This window comes from Phyllostomus discolor, chromosome 4 (genome assembly GCF_004126475.2).
Source record: "Phyllostomus discolor isolate MPI-MPIP mPhyDis1 chromosome 4, mPhyDis1.pri.v3, whole genome shotgun sequence".
NCBI lineage: Eukaryota > Metazoa > Chordata > Mammalia > Chiroptera > Phyllostomidae > Phyllostomus > Phyllostomus discolor.
The window spans coordinates 54,626,262-54,645,884 of record NC_040906.2 but is presented as its reverse complement, the minus strand read 5'-3'; the positions used below and the strand labels follow the sequence as shown (position 1 = coordinate 54,645,884).

The window sequence follows — 19,623 nt, the reverse complement described above, 5'->3', positions numbered from 1 at the left end:
GCATGGTCTCATGAAATAATCTTAATAGCAAGAATAATAAGAATGCATTAAGGACATTGACACTAGATTAAATACGAGACAGCTTCTGAGAGCATGATTCGTTTGGTTACTGGAGAGCGCTCCCAACTGTGTGGGCGCAGAGCCTGGTGGGAGGTCGAACTCATGGCAGTTTGGCGGAGAACGAGAAAGCAGCCTGTCTGCTGCAGTGTTGCTCACAGGGGAATGAGGTAGACAGTTTTAAATGTACTACTTCTGACTTCTGTTATGCCTCTGATCTCATACCAAACAAGTAGGGTTTGAAAGAAATGGAAAAGTGATTAAAAAAGAATAAAGGTGCAAAAATGTAATACTTCTTTCAATGAGGTTTAATCATTGAACTCAACAGGAGCAAATAGAGGGAAAAAAATACCAAGCATCTGTGGCCCACAAAAGGACATTTTTCTATTTATCCTCATGTCAACAACTGATGATTGTGAGAGCAAAGATGGTAAAATCTGAGGGTCTGTGCAATTATTTTTCCCTTGAGCCAAGAGAAGTCCATTATATTCCCTCCTCACCCCCCGACTAACACCTGACTCTGACTCACTCTGTGGCATGTCCACCAGCAGAGTGGAAATTATTTTTCTGGAATCTGAAAGAAAAGAATACTCATTTCCCACACATTTTCTTACAGTGAAGCTAGTTGGGAATTTATTTCTTTATTCCCAACAGAGTTGATGCCTTTAAGGGCAAACAGTATGGAAGGATGAAGTGACTACTTGGCATGGGTGGAGGAGGGGGGAAGAAACCCTATGATCCTGTCCATATGGCTCCCCGGCAGCTCTGGGGAGGCAAAGAGTAGAGGTCAAAGAGACACAGTGCCCTTCTACCTACTCTTGGTTTCAAATGCCAGCTCCTGCTGTCAGGTGAAATGTAAGGCAGCAAAGTTGCTGTGGTCATTAACTTCCTCTCTCTTGAGGACAACACCCATCTCATTAGATTTAAAGGCAGATTTTTCAAGTAATCTCTGGCAGGAGCTAGGGCTGATGACTATGTGGAGGAGAAATAAGCACGACCAGTTGCAATGGCAGTACTGGGAGGGCTGGTCTGGGGAGGAACCACAATGGTAGCTGTAAATGCCCATGAAAATAGAGTGCAAGAGGAATTTAAAACTGCCAGTGCTGGGAGAATTATAGGCAACTTTTCTAGCTTGGTTCCTTCTCAGACTCCAAACCCTTGCTCCCTGATCCTGTTCCTCAAGATTTCCCTGGAATATTGAATTCCAGGAAGCCAGCCAAAATGCACCAAGGGTACGAGGCTGAGTAATGAGCATGCTTAGTGCCTCAACACTGGGCTTGCAGATTGGTGGGCTGCCACCAGGAGGCGCATGCCTCTGAGAAGCCCTGTAGGTACACTGGGCTGCAGAAGATCTTTACAACCTATTACTTTGTTGAGATCTGTGGCCACATCATGTGTTGTTTTTTTTTTTTTTTTTTAATGACAGTACAATCATTCATGGAGGTAGAAAGGATAGCAATGCCCAGGTGCCCTCTTTCATTGACAGTGGTGCTGCTAATCCAGTATGTTATTTCTAGACTATTCTGGTACTGCAAGCCCTAAATAAAATGATTATGCCTTTTGAGCTACTATCCCCACATTGGGAAAAATAGGAAAAGCTATTTCCCTAAAAAGAAAATAGCTTTTAAGCCTACTTGTACAAAGATGTTTATAGCCACCTTATTTGTAATAGCACCTACAGTCACTGGAAACAGCCCAAATGTTTAACAATTAAGGAGTGATTAAACAATCTTTGGAACTTTAATATGCTGATAAGGTCTGTGGCAATGAAAATGATGAATACCTGGACTACGTACATATTTAGAAAGCTTATGCAAAACAATGTTATGCTAAAAGAGAGAACACAATATTCCAAGCACACTATGATAAAATGTGATGACAGTGTGAAAACCACATCCGAACAATGGTAACCACAGAAGCGGCCATTCTCTTCTATATAATTAATGCTTACAGCAGATGAGAACTTTGTGTTATTTTTGTGGTAGTTTAAGGTTGGTTGTTTTTAACATAAAACTATAAAGCTGTTTTAAAATACAATGTTTAAAGACGGTATTTATTACTGTGGCCTAAAAGGCATGGAAACCAGCCACTCGCATTAGTGTGCCCATTCATTTGATGTGTACTTCTGACTTATACCACAGGATCACAAGATGAACTTGTGGCCCTGGGGAAGTCAGCCATTAAAACAGTATATAATTGGCCTTACCTAACAGTAAGTGCTGACTTGGCTTTCAGAAATGGTCACAATTTGAGTCAAACAAAGGGAGAATCGGGGCCAGATAACCAGAGCTGGGTTAAAAGCACAGGTGAGGGGCATGTGGGAAGATGGCGGGATCATGGGAATGTAGCCCAGAGGGAGAACGGCCGGACACACAGACTGGAACAAGGAGTTTACCAAGAAGCAGATCCTGAAGAGGCCTTGGTGCCAGGTTAACATCTCAGGGGCAGCCTTTTACTCTCCTCAGTCCTTGTTTCAGATTTTAGATGATATGACACCAGAACCCCTTGGACAGGACCCATCTTGGCTTTTCTAGAAAGAACTCATGTGCCTTTCCAATCACACTGTTAAGCAATAAAGTCATGTAAATTCAGAGTTTGAAATAAATGAAATAATTTTGAATGGTGAACACCACAATGCACTGGTTGAAGTCATATTGCTAGAAATATTTATCTTCCCCCAGCTGCTAGCCCAGAGCACTGTCCTGACACATCAAGGTTGCGGTTTCGATCCCCCATCAGGGCTCATATAAGAAACAACCAATGAACGCATAAATAAGTAGAACAAGAAACACTTCTCTCTCTCTCTCTCTCTCTCTCTCTCTCTCTCTCTCTCTCTCGCACATGTGCGCACATGCAATAAAAGCAATAAATAAAAAATAATAATTTATTTCCTGTTGCTGGAATAAATCTAGTTAATTGGAACAAAATGCATACAATCCTTGAATGTCATGCTTTGCTAAGCATTTCACAGGAGTGCTTTGATACAGAGTGACTCCTGTAAGGATTTCTTTATGAGTTTAGTGGCCAAACCCCTTCGTGCTGCGGGGTTCTCCTTGAGGAAGAGGCATCTGTCTTCATTCTGCTCACTGTTCATCAGGTCAAATGAGAAGGCAAAAATCCCTCTGTGAATGTTGACAAAGCTGTGTTCACCCTTAGGGCTTTTCTACAACCACTTTTCCAATTTTGAATCAGTAAACTTCTTTCAACTGTTCAAATCAGCAAGAACCATTGATTCATGAGAGCTACATTGAAAGCAATTTGCGCTGGTCGTTTCCAATCATTCCCACAAGTCAGCTTTTCTGAATCACTATAGCTATTAGATCAACACATATACAAGTGGCAGGTCTGCCTCTCACTCTGTAAATTTGGGTTGGCTTTGACATCACTAAAGATCTGCTGAGTCCAGATTGTTTCTGCTAGTCCAAAGTAGTAAAAAGAGGGCAATTTTCAGCCAGGAAACTTGGGTTTTAGTTCTACCTCGGGTATGTTGCTCACACAAGGAATCTCAGGATCCTCACCTGTTGCACAGGAGTGTAAAAGCATTACTTGGCTTCCATGGATGTTATGAGATCAAATGAAATCCTCATCAATGGGGAAATGCTACTTAAGCTCTACAGGATTATTTTATTCTCTTTAAAGGGATGGTGCTTTCATAGCTAATGTGCTCATTTTCTATGTTAGCTGCATTCTTACTACCCTTATGCAGGGCTTATTTAATAATGTGACCTCAGGTTATTGCCAGATAAATATTGCTTCTGTTTTTGGTCTTCTCTCCATGTTATAAATAACAAAATGGTAAGTTAAGTGGCAGGCACTAATAAGTATAATAAGTGTATCTTCATGCCTTTATCACATATATTAACATAGAGTGTCAGTTAGGAGCATGGAATATTTACAACTTAAAAATCAAGTGTGACTTCCCTCTTGATTTTATGGCAGTACCTCTTAGTATTTCTTTTTCAAACCTTTTGTGTACTTTTAGAGAAAATGATTCTCACCTACTACCCAGGCAAATACTTAAAGTAAGAATTATCTCTCTGTGTAAATGAGTGGTCCTCAGTCCTTGGCTGCATTTAGAAACACCTTGAGAGCCTGGGCACAATACATATGTAAGCCCATTCCCAGCTCCAGGGATTTTTATTGGTTCTGAATTCATCTCAGACATGTCTGTCCCTCTCTTTTTTTAAAGCTCCCTCATGATTCAAATGTACAGTTGAGGCTGGAATCACTGTTTTACACTTTTTCCAACTAGAGGTAAAAATCTTAGGGCTACGATTATGGTCTGGCCAGTCTGTAACTATGCCAACTAGAAGACGATCCCAGCTGCTTCCTAAATTTGGCTGTGGCCATGCAATTCTATTGAGAAAAGCACAGACTTTGGAGCCAGCATGGGGCAAGATCTGGCTTTGCCTCATTCTAACTGTTACTGTCATGAGTGACCCATAGCATACAGGGCTGATGTGAGGTTTATATCAGGAAATACAGTTACTAGCAGGTACTCAAAACTGATAGCTCTATTGATAATTTAATGCAACAAAAGAGGTCCCCATTTCCTCATTAGAAGTAAACAAACTGAATAAAGAAGGTCAGGACAATTACCTTGATGCTAAAACTCAGGGGTAGGACCTACCACCTAAATCAAATGAAAACTTTCTGGTTCTATAGTATCTGATCATATTCCTCTTGAAATAAGAGATTAAATCAACTTTTTTCAGTATCTTAAGTTTCTACTGATAGCTCAGTGCTGACCAGTTGGAAATTACATAGCATCACATTTCGAAGACAGGTGCTTCCCCCTTCACACAAGACGTGCTGAGATGTAGCAAACTTGGTTCTATAACCCCTTATCCTATCGCCAGTTCCAGAACATGGCATGACGCTAAATGCTGCTGGGCTACAGCCATCTTTAAAGGATCTTTCCCAAGAGGTCCCCTTCAGGGCAAAGCAGCCTTAGCCCAGACAGCAGGATCTAAAGAAAGGGCAGCTGGAGAGTGCACTAGTGATGCCAATAGTGAGTGCTGTGCCAGAGGGTCCTGATGGTGCGGGATGGAGTTGTGGTCAGAGACCAGAAGAAATCATGAGCCTGACCCATGAGCCAGAGAGCCAACATCTGAGCATCTGCCATTAGGAAGAATATTGATGCCAGATTACAGTACCCCAGTCAGGTAAGACCACTGCCTTTCTCTCACCCCCCCGCCTTCTTCCTGCCCCCGGCTGAGCCTGGGGCAGCAAATGAGGAGGGGACAGAGGAGAGGAAAGCAGTAGAAGAACAAAGTGAAGCAAAAGGCAATGCCCCACCTCTACCTGACTGCCTTCCGGGTCTGAGCTGGGAAATCGTTTCTTTAAATTGGATGAGAGATGGGAGCTTTCATTTAGATGACACTTGACTTTTCAATAACTAGAAAATGAAACTCTTGTACAGCCCCAAAGTGGAATCTATGGGATGAAATAGAAAATCTATGGGATGAACCCAAGATAACAATCAGTGGAGGGGAAGGGAGAGCCTGCAGAACAGATTTGAGGAAATGGTTTCAGAAAAATTAATGATGTTTGATGACTACCCCCTACCCAGGCCAGCTCATGTTATATTCTTGTGTGTATCTCCTCCCATGCAGAGGGCCCCATGCTCCCTGCCAGTGCCAGGCCCTGAATGCACAGATGACCTGAAATGGCTCCAAGGCTCTTCTGACACAGATCATCCTGGTTCTATAACAGCTCTCTCTATTCCTTTCAAGCTAAAATGTGCCTGACATTTTTTAAAATTGGTCCCTGCCATTAGGTCGCACATCATATATTTTATTCAATTGTTATGACACATCAGGAGACAGGTCATTGGATCACTTCTAGCTCCACCTGCAGCCTTGTGGTTTTGTGCTGTTATGCTTTTCCCGTGATGGTCCTGCCCCCAGATACAGACAGGGATGGAGAGAGTGTGAAGGTCAAACTGACCTGGGTTTTAATCGTGGTTCTGTCAGTAACAACAGCGTTAACACTGATACATTTCTTGGCCTGTTTGGCCTTGGTTTTCTTAACAAAATTGGCATAGTATCCATTTTACAGGATTATTTTAAGGATTAAATGAAAGAGTATAAATAAAACCTTTGGCACAGTGCCTAGCACATAAGTTTTGAACAATTGTAGATTGCAACACAATAATAATGACGGTGATGATTCCATTCAGATCCATTATATCGAAAGGATCTTTTCAAAGAAAATGGTTGTATTTATTATTGGATAATAATACACATTATTACCCAAACACAAAGAGGACACTTTCCCCTTATATGTATATATATGGAAGAAGAATGTTGTCGTAGATCTGTCCAGAGTTTTCCATTCCTCTCCACTGCTTCTCTACATTTCTTTGCGCCTCCCACAGCTCCAGGCTCCACTGTGGATCCACGGTCCCTCTGTGCCCAGTGGTTACAGTGCAGAAATTATAGATACGGGCCCCTGGGAACGCTCTGATCAAATCTGCACAGATGCAAACAGAAGGGCAAGTGTGGGGCAGGCCCACTTGGGGCAGGCCCACCTCCCCTTTGCCATAATCCTTTATTTTCCTCACAACCACCACCACGCAAGAATGGACAAGTAGTTCAGACTACCTGGGGTTTAGCGATGACTAAAGAGAATTACAAAAGAGGCGTGGATTTCTTTTTTAACTATATACTTCATCGGACTATCCCCTAGTATAATAAAAGCTCCAGAATAAGGCACACTTGCCTTCCCAGACTTGCTCCCTCGCACCCAGGCTTTCCCACCACTCTTTTGCACATTGACTGAGAACATTTCTTTTTTTATTTGAATTTTTTGGGGTGACATTGAAATTATACAACCTTCAGGTATACAATTCTACAATACATCATGTGTATTCTACTAAGAATATTTCAGCCCACCTTTAGGGAAATCTCATTCTGCCCAGCAAGTTGGTCTCAACTGAGATTTTTAGCAGCTTTTTCTGAAGGTATATTTCCCTAAGGCTGAGCTGCTCGGTTTAGACTAACACTCCACTGGGGCTCAACTAGGGCAACCAGAGTGGACTTGAATATGATACATCCATGGGCCCTCGAGGCCAGGATGAATACTGCGAGTCTCGTTCCATCTGAGATCTCTCACCTGGGCAGCGGCCAAGTCTTCCTGTTCTGTGTGTCTAGCAGGTAACTGTTGGACCACCCAGCCCACAGCCCCAACCCACACAAGTACACACTTCCCAAGCACAAACTCACAGGCAGGGCCTTGAAACTAATACCAGGGAAGAGAAGCATTTTTCTAGTTGAAATACTTCATTTTTCACACCCTCCCCAGAATGGGATCAGTGCCCACATTCATGTAAAGCCTGGTTGGCTCCTTCTATCAATGTTCTATTCCTCCTTTACCTGTCTAATTGTACCAATTCTTGTTCCATCATGAATTGTTTAAAATAACAACTTTTCTAACATTTTAGTGGCTATTCCCTTAACTACAAGAATGCCCAGCCAAAGCTTTGAAATTACCATTTATATTGACCTAATTAAGTTCTTAAACAAGATGCCTCCCTTTTTTGTAGTTATATTATTACATTATTTTCTTTTGGTTGCATGTTTATGTAGATGTGGCATAAATGCCAAGAGCTCCACTTTAGATTTTTATTTGCTGGAACCCTATCAGGAGATGAATACTAATTACTATGTATTCACCAAACACTTACATAGCACTTCCTGTGTGGCAGCCAGTATGCTAAGTGTTTTACAAACACTATTTGTACATTTAACCCTCACAACAACCCTATAGTTAGTTAGGCATTATTATCACCTCCACTTACATGTGGGGAAATGCAGCACAGAGAGGGTAAGTAACTCAATCAAGAACACACAGCTACAGGGTAGTAGTGTTCATACCCAGGCAGCCTTGCTCTGGGGAATCATTCATTAACCAATACACCATATTGCCTGGTTATGTCATGCAAGCCATTTTCTCATTCCTTATCTCACCGAAAAGGAATTCCTGACCTAGGTGATTTCATTATCATTTTAGATCTAGAAGGAACTGGGTTCTAAATGACTGAGTGTGTTTCTAAGACACAATTAGACAAATCTCAAGTTTAGCAGTCTTTTAAATCCATAATCTGGCTACAATATTCTGCCTTCTGCCTGCCTAAGACTATTTGGGCAGTGTCTGAAGGATAAACATGAAGGAATTTTTGCTGTAGGATTTTATTTCCTCACTGACTTTGCTGTCAGTATAATTATTTGATCACCCCTTGAATGCAGAGCACAAGTGCCCAGAGCATTCTATAATGAACCCATTTGTATATTTACAGAGAAAGCTGTAAATTATCTCTGTGTAAAGTGAGCACAGACAAGCCTGCCATATTTCTGTGAACATTGTGATACATTGTACCCAGAATTATATTTTCTCCCTGAGAGCAGGGATAAATATTACATTGTTTTGATCATTGGATCTTATATTTATTTTATATATTTTTCAAAAGAATTCAGAGGTCAACAGTCATTTAACCTGCTCTTAGAAAGGAAAAATATAAAAAAGCAAAAATATTGTACATGCAATAGACATTCAGTAACTACCTGTTTATGAATTGAGTGATTCATATTTTTATCATTTTAGTGCAATTTGTGACTTCTCAGAGGACATTTATCAATAGCTCTAATTTCTCTCCTTCCTTCCTTCTAACTAAAGTGTCCTATATTCTATACCACCCTATTAAAGTTTTATTATTTTTACACCAGAACTGTGAAATGCTTAATATATAGATAAATTAATAAAAATTTTTTAAAACAATCTCAATGCAGAAAATATGTTTAATAAATGAAAGCAAAAACCAAAGATCTAGGGACAGGCAAGAGAGCAAGAGAAACCTTAACCAAAAATGTTTTGGAAATACCCAAGGAACTACTCCTTTAAGCCATATTCACTCAGCTTCCAGTGACCATGTTTAATAAGCACTTCCACCAAGAAAGACCAGCAAAAAGCTTAATGTTTTAAAAAATAAACAAATGTAGACTTATTGAGTTGGTCAAAAAGTCTGTTTAGTTTTTCCATAAAATAAAAGACATGTTTTTCATTTTCACCAATAACTCTATTGATTTGAATATTTTGAGCATGTCAGTTCTCTTCTGCATGGTATAACATTGATTGTTCTCAATTAATGTCTTGATTTGATCACTATCAACTTCAACTGGTCTACCTGACCGTGGAGCATCATCCAGTGAGAAATCTCCAGCATGAATCTTCGCAAACCCCTTTTGACTCAGTCGCAGCACCTTCTCCTAAACACTGCACAAATCTTTTTTTGTGTTTCAGTTACCTTTTTGTCTTTCTTGAAATAATAAAGAATAATATGCCAAAAATGTTGTGTATTTTCTTCCACCTTCAATATTAAAATGGCTACATAAAAATTTACCAATTTTTAAAAATGTTTGTTTATTTTATTTTTAGAGAGAGGGGAAGGGAATGAGAAAGAGAGAAATATCAGTGTGTGGTTGCCTCGCACACACCCCCTACTGGGGACCTTGCCTACAACCCAGGCATGTGCCCTGACTGGGCACTAAATCCCAACCCTTTGGTTCATAGACTGACACTCAATCCACTGAGCCAAACCAGCCAGGGAAAATTTACCAATTTTGATAAGCGTTTTTTTTTAAGTTCACGTTGACATGACAGCTGTCACAATACAGTTTAACAAAATTGTTTTGAATGAAGCTAAACACAGCTAGAGCCATCTTATGGGAAAAAAAAACAAATGAGTTTTGGCCAACCCAATATTTTGTGCTGTACAAAGTACTCATTTCAATAGACCCATTGAAATAGAGAATATTTGATAAAAATCATTATAAAAGCGTTAGTCACTTGATACAAATTAATATTGAACATAAGAGTTTACAATATTTTATTGCTGGTACTTTAAATCTCTATGAACGAGTTCAAATATTTTCGTCTTTAAAAAATTTTTCTTAAATCATCACCTGAGGATATGTTTATTGATTTTAGAGAGAGAGAGAAATATAATGCAAGAGAGAAACACTGATCAACCAGAATACACGCCCCAACCAGGGATTGAACCCACAACCTAGGTATGTGCCCTGACCAGGAATTGAACCCACAACCTTTTGGTGTATGGGATGACACTCTAACCAACTGAGCCACCTAACCAGGGCCAAATAATTATTCCTTAAATTTAAAGTAGTTTCTTAAACTTTATAGGGAACCCACTACTGATCCTCATAAGTATACATGAAATATCTTTATAATAGAAATAGTTGTCTAAATATGAACAAGGTGTTATGCTCCTAAAATAGGCCACTTTCAAAGAGTCTAATAACAATGGATTATCATAGTAACTATATAAATGTATCACAGTGAACAGAACAGTTATATATGTGAGCCATACTTGAAGCTCAGGTAGTTATGAAGATGAAGAGATCACTGGACATCCATTCCAAAGCTTCAACAATGTGTGCATCTTTAAGATCTTCACTAGTGCGTACAGAGAAGAGTTTGATTACTTTCTGGTACATTTCATTTAGTTTTTCCATATTAATAAATAGCCTAGTTCCCAAAGCTGCATAATATGCTGCATCATCAAAGTCACTTTCATGAAAAATTTTATCTTCATCATCACTATCTGAAAGAGTGATGTGTGGAATAGACAAAGTCATTACTTTCCACACAGTAAGGCCAAAGTCAACTGTGTCTGCCTTGCCAGCAACACCACTCTCCCAAGTTTCCTCGGGTTCCAGAGCTCAGTGCCAATATAATAGGACTCAGGGTCAGTTACAGGTGTATTTCATCCAATGGTAGAGAGACTCCTACACCACAGATTTTAACTGTTTCAAAAGCATCTTTAATTACAACATTTGAAGACTTTATGTCTCAATGAAGCAATTTCTTACCTTGTTGCAGGTACTTTAACCCTCTTGCCATGTTCAAAGCAACTTTTTAATAAAATTATAGCTGCTGGAGAAGGACCTGAGCTGTCTTTATTTCACTCTTCTATGAAGTCATTTAGGAACTTTTCACCCCAGTTTTCCATAGCAAGACAGAGACGGCCAGCACTGGCCTCAGTGAGAGCAGATAACATATACTGTTTGTTAATGAAGGCTGTTCATCTTACCATCATCAGTTAGCTTCTTTTGATGTATACTTTGATAATTACCATCACATCTAGAATGCACCTTTTTCACAGCCCAAGGAGAATTAAACAAGCTTCTTGGAGATCTTTTCAGAAGGTAGATATTTACCCCTGTGCCAAAGCCAAGCTTCTATGGAAATGGAGAGGCAGGAATATTTATACATAGAGTTGAACATAGGGCAGATTTCCTTTTTTCAGATAATTTGCTGCGTGTCTTGAAATTACTCATTTGTCTCATCGCAACATTCACTCTAGGCCCTGAGCCACATGGTGTAGCAGTCACAATCCCAGCAGAGGACGAGGCAGGTGACAAGAGGTTCAAGCTAATGCTGTCTTAAAGACAGGGTCCAAGTGGTCCCCAACAGGACCCTGCAGCTACCGCAGCGACCGCCAGCCAACACGCCGACCCCACAACAGTTGTTGTCGCCCTCTGAGCTTTCAAAAGCATGCATGCAGCCCCTCAGGCTATGGGATGGTCAGTGGCTCTCATTTCTCTGATGAGCTTCTGGTTATTGTAATATTGAACTCCCCCATATGGTGATGTAGTATTAGTTTAAGGTAAAGATAACAGAGGTACTACGCACATTTCCAACTCTGAAACTTAAGCTCTCTCGAGTTAAAACATACCATCTTTCTATTTCCCTCTAGAAGCAATCACAATATACTTATTGGAAAGCTAGTATGAACATAGCACTGGATTGAGGACTAGAGACTCAGAAATAAGTAAGAGATGGCTCCTAGCATTAAGGAGTTGGTGGTTTGTTGAAGCAAACAGACTTGCAAATACAAGGAAGAGTCATTTTTTACTTCCAAACCAGCCCGTTTTTCAAATGAGATTTTCTAAAAGAGGGGAATTTTGAAGATTCTCTACTACCAGACATTTTAGTAGGAGAAAGAGCCTTAATAAGCATATTATGTACTTTTTGCTGCTTAAGCCCTAGTCCTCAGAGTTCCTCTTATATTCCAGAGTTCTGTCTCTAACTACTTAGAAATATTTTCAATGTCTCCTGAAACATAAATTTGTTCCTCTGTGTTTAATACTAGTCTGACTCAATTTGTAGCTTTATTATCACTGAATAAACTAAAACTTTACAGTAAGCCTAATGAATGTATGTCTTTTTCAAATAAGTCTGGTTGAATTTGATGTTTTAGATGAAGAAACACACACTCTAGAACATGTTGCCTTTGTTCATAAATAAAAATACAATTCTTTCTGTTGATTCACCATTGTGTAAAACCACAGTAGGGGTTGCCTGCTCCTTCCTTGTACTTTGCATAACATTAAGCAGAGCATTTAATAAACAAACCCTGTGTTAATAATTCCCTCATTTAGCAGGCACCCAATTTAATTAATAGTTTAAGATTTTGACCCTTCTCACCCTGGCTGGTGTGGCTCGGTGCACCGAGTTCTGGCCTGTGAACCAAAGGCTCACCAGTTCAATTCCCAGTCAGGGCACAGGCCCTGGTTGCAGGACAGGTCCCCAGTAGGGGGTGCATGAGAAGCAACCACACATTGATGTTTCTCTCCTTCTCTCCCTTTCTTCCCCATTTTGTAAAAATAAATTAATTATTAAAAAAAAGATTTTGACCCTTCTCTAGGTGAGCCAATATATCAAAAAAACAAAAAGTTTTGCTGTGTATCAGTTATTTCCCTCAATCTCAAAATTTATCATAAGGCACTTAGTAAAGCCCCTTGTGGTAACAGAAAGGTCAACTTCATTGTCACTGTTTTTCTAACATGCTATCTGTTGAGCAAATTCTTTTTATTTTCCTCTTTTAAAAAGTTTAAGTTGGAATGCACTAATGTGATAAACTGTTGACTTTCATCCTGGCCACCCAATTCCACAAAGTCAGAATGATCAAAGACTAAGCTATTTCTCACTTTTCTTTAATCTCACTGCTTCCATGGAAGATGGAAGTAAATAGTCACACAGAGCTCCAATTACCAATATCAAGATAAAAAAGAAATGGCTTTCCTTTTCCACCTTTGAAATTATAAATAGATTGATGTAAAATAAATTTCAGAGCCTCAAGTACTCACTTGCTTTCTGATTGCAGAGTGGGTTCTGAATAAGAAAAATTAAGTGAGTGAAGGAGGAGAGGCAATCGGGCTTCCAAGTAGCCTCAGTGAATACCATGGCAGTCCAGACCTGTGTCCACTGTCAGACTCAACTTGCCTTTGCTTTTTTGGCAAACTATAATTTACAGTTTTCCAAGAACCTCTGTAGCAGATATATGGTTAAAAAATTAAACAATCTTTAAAAGAGATCCAACTTATAAGGAAAGGTAGAAACAATTTGATACTACGTTGTCTCAGAACAGAAACCAATAGGAAGAATATTCTGGAACCATGACACGGTTGTTCCCTATTGAAAATTTTAATTAGGAAAAAAAAATAAATAAACTCTGAGCAACTCTATTTTACATTTGGTTTGCTTTCTTTTTGTCCTGGGTAGAATCATCAATGCTTCTTTGGCAGAATTGTCCTTTCAATTGCATGATTTAATTAAAATACTTGGTTATTGCATGTCTGTCTTAAAAATAACTCCTCCATAAAATTATTTTTTCTCGGCTCTATGGTACTTTGGGGGGCATACATTCATATCTTAGAGTCAGCCCAGGGCTGTGTCTGAGGAAATTCCTTATTCCTTTAGCTCACGTCTGTGTGAAGATGGACTGTCCCCCACGTCCTGTACAAGCAGGGAGCCATGCTGGTGTGTTTTTCCCATCTTTTACGGTGAACTCACAGTCCTACCACTGGTTGACTTAAATTTCAAACTTTATAGACCATTCATCCACCATGAATTAGCATTATAGAAAACCAGCTCTCCAAGGATTTTTCCTGAGACTTAACCTTGCATTGTCAGCGATGCAGATATTTCTAATACCAGAGTGGCATGAAGGAAGCAGTTCACCTGTCCATGCATGCATATGCCAGGCCACATGTTTATGTCATAACAAACTGCCTCCTTCTGGAACTGCCTTCGCTAAGTTGTGCTTTAATATTTGCCTTTGGCTTTCGTTGGACTTGATTTATTTTTTTATTTTCAAATGGGATGGGTTTACTTTATTTTTGCTCTGATGCAAAACCAAACACTCCACTACAGCATGGACTTGATTTAATAATTGGTTGTATGAATTATGCTTCAACATTTAGATAGTTATTATATAATTTAATCTCCCCCCACTATGTAGGAGTTACTTTGTAGTTTAATATAAAATGTAACTTGCTCTCCCCTGAGATTATAGCCCATAGTAGGGCTTCAATAAATATTTTTAATGCCAAATAAGTCTTTATTTATTCACTGGCACATTCATTCCTGTCATATTTAAAATGTGACTAACTTTTCATATTTCTCATGTTTTGCACTGGCTGCCAGGAAGCTCAAATGCAAATATAAAGACCTTCAGCTACTAGTAAAAATAACTATTACAGTTTAACTTATCTGATTATTTGTAACTTGGGTCTATTTTTCCATTTCTTTTTTGTTTGCCTTATAATTATATCTTCATTATATCTTGAATATTTTGTTGGAAAGAGATAATGTACAAGTAAATTCAATAATTAAAATATTCTTGTTTTAGTATAATAATTTTCAGATTTTAAAACATATAAAGGATTTTATAAAGAAATAGTAATCAGATATTGTATCTTTTTTTTGAGAACAAACATAAATGAACATAATGGATTGCACAAGGCCCTAAGCAGCAATTAGTCAAAATAAAGGTTTTTATCTATTCTGCTAGGTCAATGAGGGAGATTGCAGGAACATACTTGAGAGACCATGAAATGAAGGGCAATTTTGGCACTTTTTCCACATCACCTTAAAAATGCCACTATTATCACAGTGAGTTATAGATTGTCTGTACTTCTGAGGCCTTATTAGCTGTTGGCTTCTAAAAAACATGGCTGATGACTTAGTCATTCCTGGTACATAGCATGATATCTGACCCATAGTAGGGCTTCAATAAATATTTTTAATGCCAAATAAGTCTTTATTTATTCACACGCATTCCTGTATGAAGTAATATTTCTAGGTGCTTTCCAACCTTATGATTTCAATGAAAGCAATTTCATATATGTTGCCATAGATACCACTTCATAATACGGTGCTTGATGCAGCCTCTTGTTTCTCTAATGGTTTTTCTGTGAAAACAGAATATATATCATCTGATTAAAATAAGCCTATAGTCAGCCTTTTGTCCAGCTGTTCATATAATGTCCAACTGTCAAAAACAAACCATCTCTTTCAGAAGCCAAGAAAAATTAACAGAATGTATTGGGAAGATTTCTTAATTTACTAAACTTTTGAAAAAAATGATAGTCCAGCAAATGTAAAGAGGAAGTCTGAACAATTTTTTCAAACCAAATCATTAACCCTGATTGTAAGTGTTATTTTAATTGAGGTATAATTGATATATAACATTTTAATAGTTTCAGACATACCCCATAGTGACTCGATATTTGTATACACTGCAAAATGATCAGCACAGTTACTCTAGTTACCTCACATCACCATACAAAATGACAGAAACTTTTCTTCCTCATGAGAACTTTTAAGATTTATTTTTTGATAACTAGCAACCACACTCTGATATTATTATCTCTAGTTGCATGGTATGCACTACTTCCCACGACATTTATTGCATAGCTGGAAGTTTGCATGTCTTGACCCCTTCACCCATGTATCCCATGCCCCAAACCACCTCCCATTAGGCAACCACCACTCTGTTCTCTGTATCTATGAATTTTGTTTCATTTTGTCATTTGTTTTGTTTTTTAGATTCCATTTGTAAGTCAAATCATATGGTATTTGTGTTTCTCTGTCTGACTTATTTCACTTAGCATAATACCCTCAAGGTTCCTGCATGTTATCACAAATAGCAGTTTTTCATTCTATATTATGGCTGAGCAGTACATACCACATCTGCTTTATACATTCACCCACAGATGGAAACTTAGGTTGTATCCATATCTTGACTCTTGTAAATAATACTGCAGTGAACATAGGGCTATATACAGGTTGGGGGAAAAGTAGGTTTACAGGTGTGGATATGCAAAACACAGTTTATTCTTGTATTGTTATTTATTTTTGTATTTATTTATTGTATTTTCCCTATGAACAACTGTAAACCTACTTTTGCCCCACCCTGTATATGTTTTAGAATTAATGTTTTTGTGTTCTTTGAATAAATCCCAGAAGTGGACTTGCTGGATTACATAGTAGTTCTATTTTAAATTTTTTGAGAAACCTCCACACTATTTTCCATAGTGTCTGCACCAATTTACATTTCCACCAGCAGTGCACAGGGTTCTTTTTTTTCCTCATTCTCACCAACACTTGTTATTTCTAGTCTTCTTGATGATAGTCATTCTGACAGGTATGGGGCCATATCTCAATGTGATTTTGATTTGCATTTCCCTGCTGATTAGTGATGCTGAGCATCTTTTCATGTGCCTGTTGGAAAAAGGTCTATATAGATCGTATATTCATTTTAGATTGCTTGTATTCATACTATTGAGTTGTATAACTTACTTATATTTGTTTAATATTACCTCCTTATCAGATACATGATTTTCAAATATTTTCCTTTATTCATAGGTTGCCTTTTTAAAATATATTTTATTGATTATGCTATTACAGTTGTCCCACTACCCCCCTCATTCCCCTCTACCCTGCACACCCTCTCCCATCCACATTCTCCCCTTTAGTTCATGTCCATGTGTCATAAGTTCTTTAGCTTCTAAATTTCCTATACTATTCTTACCCTCTCCCTGTCTATTTTCTACCTACCATCTATGCTACTTATTCTCTGTACCTTTTCTCCCTCTCTCCTCCTCTCACTCCCCTGTTTCTAACCCTCCATGTGATCTCCATTTCTGTGGTTCTGCTCGTGTTCTAGTTGTTTGCTTAGTTTGTTTTTGGTTTTACTTTAGGTGTGGTTGTTCATAATTGTGAGTTTGCTGTCATTTTACTACACATGTTTTTTATCTTCTTTTTCTTAGATAAGTCCCTTTAACATTTCATAAAATAAGGGTTTGGTGTGATGATGAACTCCTTTAACTTAACCTTATCTGAGAAGCACTTTATCTGCCCTTCCATTATAAATGATAGCTTTGCTGGAGAGAGCAATCTTGGATGTAGGTCCTTGCCTTTCATGACTTGGAATACTTCTTTCCAGCCCCTTCTTGCCTGTAAGGTCTCTTTGGAGAAATCAGCTGACAGTCTGATGGGAACTCCTTTGTAGGTTACTGTCTCCTTATCTCTTGCTGCTTCTAGGATTCTCTCCTTCATTTTTATCTTGGGTAATGTAATTATGATGTGCCTTGGTGTGTTCCTCCTTGGGTCCAACTTCTTTGGGACTCTCTGAGCTTCCTGGACTTCCTGGAAGTCTATTTCCTTTGCCAGATTGGGGAAGTTTTGCTTTACTATTTGTTCAAATAACTTTTCCACATGTTGTTCTTCCTCTCCCCCTTCTGGTACCCCTGTAATTCAGATGTTGGAATGTTTAAAGCTGTCCTGGAGGTTCTTAAGCCTCTCCTCATTTTTTTGAATTCTTATTTCTTTGTTCTTTTCTGTTTGGTTGTTTTGTTCTTCCTTCTGGTCCACTCCATTGATTTGAGTCCCAGTTTTCTTTCCATTACTATTGGTTCCCTGTCCATTTTCCTTCATTTCACTTAGTGTAGCCTTCATCTAATTTGCAACCAAATTCAACCAATTCTGTGAGCATTCTGATCACCAGTGCTTTGAACTGTGCATCTGATAAGTTGGCTATCTCTTCATTGCTCAGTTGTATTTGCTCTGGAGCTTTGATCTGTTCTTCCGTTTGGCCATTTTTTTTGTTATGACATGCCTGTTACGTAGTAAGGGGCGGAGCCTTAGGTGTTCTCCAGGGCGGAACAACCCCATTGCTGGGTTGTGATGCAGCGTGTGGGGGTGGGGTCCGAGAAGGAATGATGGCACTTGCTCTGCTCTCTATCAGACTTCAGTCCCTTCCACCACTTCCCCCAAGCAAACTGGGCCTTTCTGGTGCTAATTCCCATGTGGGTGGGCTTGTGCACGCTCTAGGACCCCGTGGGTCTCTCTAACAAACTCTCCTATGAGGCTGGGAATCTCTCCCTGTGCCTCAACCTCCACAGGTGTTTTCAACCAGTGCTCTGCTGTAATTCCCAGCACTGGGACCCTGGGTTGTGCACAGTGCCTTGCTTCACAGTTGCTGCCTCGCTGGGTCTGCCAGTTGCCACACTGAGCCTGGGGTCTGCCAGCTGCCTGGCACCCAGGGTCCACCCACTGAGGTAGGTCTTGCATGCCTGGGATGCCTTACGCACCCAGTCCCACCACTCTTTGTGCCACGACCCCTCTCTGCCTGGCTGCCCATCTTACCTGCCTAGATGAACATGTCTATTTTAACTCCTTGGTTGTCCAACTTCCATACAGTTCAATTTTCTGTCAGTTCTGGTTGTTATTCTGTTTTTAAATTGTTATTGTCCCTATCTTGGTTCTGCAAGGAGGCACAGTGTGTCTACCTACACCTCCATCTTGGCCGGAAATCCATAGGTTGCCTTTTTATTTTATTGATGGTTTTCTTTGCTGAGCAGAAGCTTTTTAGTTTGATGCAGTCCTGCTTGTTTAATTTTGCTTTTGTTGCCTTTGCTTTTGGAGTAAGAGCCAAAAAATTATCACCAAGATCAATGTCAAGGAGCTTACTACCAATGTTATCTTGTAACAGTTTTATTGTTAGGTCTTTATTCAATTCTTTAATCCATTTTGTGTTCATTTTTTTGTGTATGGTGTAAGATAGTAGTCTAGTTTTATTCTTTTGCATGTGTCTGTGCAGTTTTCCTACCACATTTATTGAAAAGAATGTCATTTTCCTGTTGTATATTCTTGTCCCCTTTGTCATAAATTAATTGACCATATATGCATTCATTTATTTCTGGGCTGTCTGTTCTCTTTCACTGATCTATGTGTCTGTTTTTTGGTGACAACACCATAGTGTTTTAATTACTATGACTTTATAATATAGTATGAAATCAAGGAGCCTCCAACATTGCTTTGCCTATTCAGGGTCTTTTCTAGTTCCATATACATTTTAAAATTGTTCTATTTCTGTAGAAATGACATCAGAATTTTGATAGAGATTACATTGAATCTGTAGATTGCTTTGCGTAGTATGGACATTTTAACAATATTAATTCTTCTAGGCCGTGAGTGTGGGATATCTTTCTGCTGTTTGTTTTTCTTCAATCCCTTTTCTCAGTGTCCTGCCACTTGCAACGTACAGGCTTTCACTTCACTTTCTTGGTGACGTGTATTACTAGGTATTTTATCCTTCTTGATGCAATGTAAATAGATTGTTTTCCTAACTTCTATTTTTAATAGTTCACTGTTAGTATATAGAAACACAATGGATTTTTGTATATTGATTTTGGACCC

The 19,623-nt window shown here is 39.0% G+C and overlaps 1 protein-coding gene and 1 pseudogene across 2 annotated transcripts in view; one reads left to right on the top strand and one right to left on the bottom strand.

Annotated features, from left to right (window-relative positions):
* The window catches only part of B3GALT1 (beta-1,3-galactosyltransferase 1), a 529,669-nt gene that overhangs the window by 450,694 nt on the left and 59,352 nt on the right, over positions 1 to 19,623 (top strand). The window lies entirely within an intron of this gene.
* LOC114494838 lies at positions 10,452 to 12,072 on the bottom strand (annotated as a pseudogene).